The following is a 6,000-nucleotide window of genomic DNA, read 5'->3' as shown; positions in this document are numbered from 1 at the left end:
CCCCCCCAGTCCTTCCCTTTCCCATAGATAGCAAGCAGTCCAATATAAGTTAAACATGTGCAATTCTTTCCATATTCATCATGCTGTGCAAGAAAAAATCAGATCAAAGGGGGAAAAAAACATAAAGGAAAAAAACCCAAGCAAACAATAACAGTTAAAAAAAAAAGTGAAAATACCATGCTTTGTTCCATATTCAGTCTCCACGGTTCTGTCTCTGGATGCAGCTGGCTTTTTCCATCACAAGTCTATTGGATCAACTTAAGTTTTCAAGTAAGCTTTAAGAGGAAAGGGGGGAAATTTTTCTATTGTACAGTGAAAAAAATTTGGCAAATCTTAAGCAAACAAAATCCTAAAACATCCTTTATCAGAGAAAAACAAAACTAAGGAACAGATTGTTTTGTCATGAATCACTAAGAAGGTGATTTATATGTGAAAACAAATTGTTTGGACCACAACGCATCTGCTAGAAAAGCAGAAATAACATTTTCAAGTCAATCAGGTAACTCTGTGAGGCTATGAAACATTTCCAAGGTTACCAAGTTCTATTCTCAGTTCTGCCACTGACTAACTGTGGGTAAATTCATGAATCTCATTGGCTTCAATTTTCTCATATGCATAATAATCATAAATAATAGTTTCCATTTATATTACTTGGGGCAGCTGAGTGATGCAGTAGTCAAGAAGTCAGACACAATTGAAAACGACCAAATAACAACTTATACCACTTAAAATATGCTAGGCACTATGTTAAGCACTTTATAAATATTAACTCATATGATCCTCATAACAACTCTGGGCTATAAGTGCTATTACTATTATTTTATAGTTGAGGAAACTGAGGCAATCAGGGATTAAGTGACTCACACAAGGTCACGTAGCTAGTATCTGAAGTTCAAATTGAACCAAGTCCTCCTAATTCCAGGCTCCAAGCTTTATCCCCTGCACCTCCTATATGCCTCTTAATGGAAACTGAATGACCTCTAAAGTTCCTTCCAGTTGTAAGGGTCTTTGAGATGATTAGCTGTTGCTTATCTAGTAAATTGCCTTGTAAGGAAAAGGATATTATCACTGCTTAAGAGTCTCCTGGATACTAATCCACCGGAAATTTTTCATGCTTTGGATATCTAAGAGTCTGGAAACATAACTTTAGAACTGTAAGGCTCCTTAGAAATTGTTGAATCCAACAGTACCAGCAAAATTATGTGATGATCAACTGTGATGGACTTGACTCTTCTCAGCAACGCAGTGATCCAGGACAATTTCAATAGACTTGGGAAGGAAAATGCCATCTGCATGAAGAGAGAGAACTATGGAGACTGACTGTGGATCGAAACATAGTATTTTCACCTTTAATTGTTTGCCTCTTCTTTTTTTGTGGTTTCTTCAAACCTTTTTGGCTTAATCTCTCTTGTACAACATGACAGATATAGAAATATGTTTAAAAAGATTGTACATGTTTAGTCTATATCAGATTGCTTGCTGTCTTGAGGAAAGTGAAGGGAAGAGAGGGAAGAAGAAAAAATTTGGAATTCAAAATATTTAAAAAAAATGAATGTTGGAAATTATATGTGTATTTGAAAAAACAAAATACTATTGAGGAAAAAAAAACTGTTGAGTCCAATTTGATCATTTTGCAAGAAACAAGGCTCATCGTAGTTGAATGTTTTATCTGAGATCATATGGGTGGTAATTGACAAAGCTAGAATACTCTAAAAAGGGTATTTTTTCCCAGTCAGCATTGTTTTTCTAATGTTTTTTAACAATCCTCTTGAATGCATGAAGTATTTCTGAAGCATGGCATTCAAATAGAGTATTGAATTTGGAGACAGAAGCACAGGGTTTCCAATCCATTTTCTAATAAATACTATGTGACCCTGAGTAAGTCACTTAAACGCTCTAGATTTCAGTTTTCTCATCTATAAAATGAGAATATTTCATTCCATGACCTCAAGGGTTCTTCCAAATTCTAAATCTATGATCATTTTGTAAGAGAGGGCGATGTGATTTCCACCTCATATGTCAGTTGATTTGGCTGTAAAAAGTAATTATACCTGATCAAGTTTTCCTATGTAAACAAGAAGTATTTGCATCCTGATCTCTTTATGAGGTGCAAATGCTTCACTAATTAAGTAAAAAAAGCGAATAGTGCAATTATTTGAGCAATCAGGTGAGCCACACTTCTGGAAGCTTTAAGAGTCTGGGCTCTGGATGAGTTAGAAGTTGAGAGTGTGAAAAATTGCAAGCCATGAGCTGTCTATGGAGATAATTCCTGCTGGGAAGAGGAGGAAATTTTCTGTTCTTTCCCCTTCACCAGTCATGAAGAGAAGCTATTGGACCAGCAGGAACCACTTCATCCAACAGGAAGGAGAAACAAATCTTTCAGATTCAGAAAGATAGTCATTTGATGAAGGAAGCAGCTTCAGAGAGTGTGACTCCTATCAGAAGAGAAGGAAGCTGGCTATGGAATCAAGAGAGAAACAAAACCTGTGAACCCAGCAAAGATAATATCCTCAAGAGGAAGTTTTGAGAAGATTACACAAGGAGAGATTTCTAGATCCTATAGTACCAGGACTTGTGAGTTGCATGTGTATCCTATGCATGTACTTCAGTCCCACTGTGCTCTTAGCTTGAGTCCACTCCTGTAATGAAAGTTGTGTGTATTGTAATATGTCCCACATTTATGGGGATAATACTTTGGACCTACTGTTCATACTTGGCTAATTACGCTATTGGTTAATTGTGCATGGGAAGCAACTAATAGAGGCTCATGACGTATAGCGTTAGAAGTATAGCCCTAAAAAGCTACCACTAGAACCTGAGTTAGCAGCTGCACCCTGGATATCTACCCAAAGAATTGTAAGAAAAGTATACTATACTATAATCATATGATCATATTGTGTGTGTGTGTGTGTGTGTGTGTGTGTGTGTGAGAGAGAGAGAGAGAGAGAGAGAGAGAGAGAGAGAGAGAGAGAGAGAGAGAGAGAGAGAGAATTAGAGTTAAGTAATTTGCCCAGGGTCACACAGTTAAGAAATGTTAAGTATATGAGGCTGGATTTGAACCCATATCCTCCTGACTCCAGGGCTGGGCCTCTATCCACTTTGCCATCTAGATGCCCTATGATTGTATTTTTCTAGATGATTTTAGATTCCTCTTTCATATTATCTTCAAATTTTGTTTTATTGCTATGGAAATATCTCATGAGTTCTTCCAATTTTTTGTAATTTTTAAAATATTGTTTCACTAGCTTTGAACTCCCTTTTACCCAAAGCACTGTTAAAATCTTCCTTTAAGGGAGGGGAATGTAAATTGTTAGCACTAATATCTGTCTGCCCAGGTTGCATGTACCTTCGGATTCTAATGTTTATTGTGCAACAAGAAAATGATATTCACACACATGTATTGTACTTAGACTATATTGTAACACATGTAAAATGTATGGTATTGCCTGTCGTCGGGGGGAGGGAATAAGGGAGGGGGGGGTAATTTGGAAAAATGAATACAAGGGATAATATTATAAAATATATATATATATAATAAAAAAAAATTAAAAAAAAAAAAAATCTTCCTTTAAGAATCAACCCTTTTGTAGTAAATAGAGTCTTTCCTAAGACAAGAAAATGACTTTCCCCTCCACCCCCCAGAATATTTAAAACATTTGGATTGTCTTTCATACACCTATCATATTCTAATTTTTTAATTAAACTTTCTCCCCCCCTGAGGCTGGGGTTAAGTGACTTGCCCAGGGTCATACAGCTAGGAAGTGTTAAGTGTCTGAGATCAGATTTGAACTCAGGTCCTCCTGAAGCCAGGCCTGGTACTCTATCCACTGCACCACCTAGCTGCCCCAATTAAACTTTTAAAATTAACAAATGTCTATCTACTCTCTGTTTTATCTCTCCTCCATATTGAAAAAAAGAAAATCAAACCAAATCTTTGTAGCAAATATGTACAGTCATGCAAAACTAATTCCTACATTGGCCGTGTCCAAAAAAAAATTATGTCTCAATCTGCATGTTGATTCCATCCCATCTCTTTCAGAAGGCAAGTAGCATGTATTAATATGGGTTCCCTGAACTCATGGTACATTCTGATTTGAATTGGACTTATTTTTATCTTTTCTACTAAAAAGCAAGTTCCTAAAATACAAAAATCATGTCTTTTTTTTTTTCTTTGATCCAGGATGTGATCATTTATGATTTATTTAAAAATCATAAAATCTCATACAGGGAAAAGACTTCAGAGACCATCTAATGCAAAATATAAATAAGAAATCCTTCTGTAATATAAGACCTTATCATTACCCCTCCTGCAGTATCACCCTTTAGACTAGACCTCCATAGATCATGTGTCCCTCCTTGGAGGAGCTGATCCACTCAGTTTTGGAGCTCCACCTAAGGCTAAAGTAACCTGATTGATGAATGAGTACAACAGTACCTGGCACACTACACCCAGAGACCAAAACCATCCGCCTTGGACATCTTGCAAACTACTCTGATATTTCACAGGTAACACCTATTCTCACCTCCACTTTCACCCCTTGTTTCATGAAATCAATTTATCATTACTTCTAGAAAAGGTAAGACAATTGACTGACATAATGACTCTATTCTTCAACCCTCTGATTTGCCAGATCAGAATTCCCCTCTCTGTTACCCATTCTCTATATACATCCTGCCTGTAGTTGCTCTTAACACAGTACTTGTCATTTAATAAATGTTTTTTTTTCTTTTTGTTTAAAGCTTTTTATTTTCAAAATATATACATGGATAATTTTCAAAATTCACCCCTACAAAACTGTGTTCAATTTTTTTTTCCCTCAATTCCCTCCATGTCCTCCCCCAGTTGGCAAGTGATCCAATTCACAAATATTGAGCTGCACAAGAAAAATCAGATCAAGAAGGAAAAAATGAAAAAGAAAACAAAATGCAAGCAAACAACAACAAAAAAGAGTGAAAATGCTATGCTGTGGTCTATCTTCTGTTCCCACTGTCCTCCCTCTGGTACAAATGGCTTTCTTCATTACAAGATTATTGGAATTAGTCTGAATCACCTCATTGTTAACAACAGCCATGTCCATCAGAATTGATCATTGTACAATATTGCTGTTGATACATAAAATAATCTCCTGGTTCTGCTCACTTCACTTAGCATCAGTTCATGTAAGTCTCTTCAGCCCTCTTTGAAATCATCCTAATGATCGTTTCTTATAGAATAACATTCATATACCATAACTTATTCAGTCCATTCAGTTTCCAGTTTCTTGCCACTACAAAAAGGGCTGCCACAAACATTTTTGCACATGTGGGTCCCTTCATTCCTTTATGATCTCTTTGGGATATAGGCCCAGTAGTAACACTGCTGGATTTTGCACAGTTTGGTAACTTTTTGAGCATAGTTTCAAATTGCTCTCCAGAATGGTTGAATCAGTTCACAACTTTGGCAACAATGTATCAGTGTCCCAGTTTTCCCACATCCCTTCCTACATTCATCATTATCTTTTCCTGTCATTTTAGCCAATCTGAGAAGTGTATAATGGTACCTTAGAGTTGTCATAGTTTGCATTAAATGTTTTTTCACTGGTTCATTCTTTATTCATCTTACTCTCCTAAAAATTCTCTCTAGCTTATCAATATTTTTCCTAAGATTTTGTATCCAGAAACAAGCAAAGTACTATAGATTTGGGCTGACAAAAACAAAGTAAAGTAGGATTATCATTTCCCTAGTCCTGGATACTGTGCCTTTTTTTTAATGTAAGATTTAGATACCTTTTCTGGCTTCCATATCATGTTTTGATTCATATTGAGTTTATACTCCCCTAAATGCACTTCTGCCCTATCTTGTACTTGTGAAGTTGGATTTTTTAACCTAAATGTAAAACTTTATATTTATCTGGATTATATTTCATCTTATTAGATTAAACTTGATATTTTAGGCTGCCAGCACTTTTTTGGACTTTGACTCTGCTGTCCAAGATATTAGCTATCCCTCCTAGCTTTATG

The sequence above is a fragment of the Sminthopsis crassicaudata genome, chromosome 2, assembly GCF_048593235.1.
Source record: "Sminthopsis crassicaudata isolate SCR6 chromosome 2, ASM4859323v1, whole genome shotgun sequence".
Lineage (NCBI taxonomy): Eukaryota > Metazoa > Chordata > Mammalia > Dasyuromorphia > Dasyuridae > Sminthopsis > Sminthopsis crassicaudata.
The sequence above is the reverse complement of the archived record's forward strand: the minus strand, read 5'-3'. Positions refer to the sequence as shown.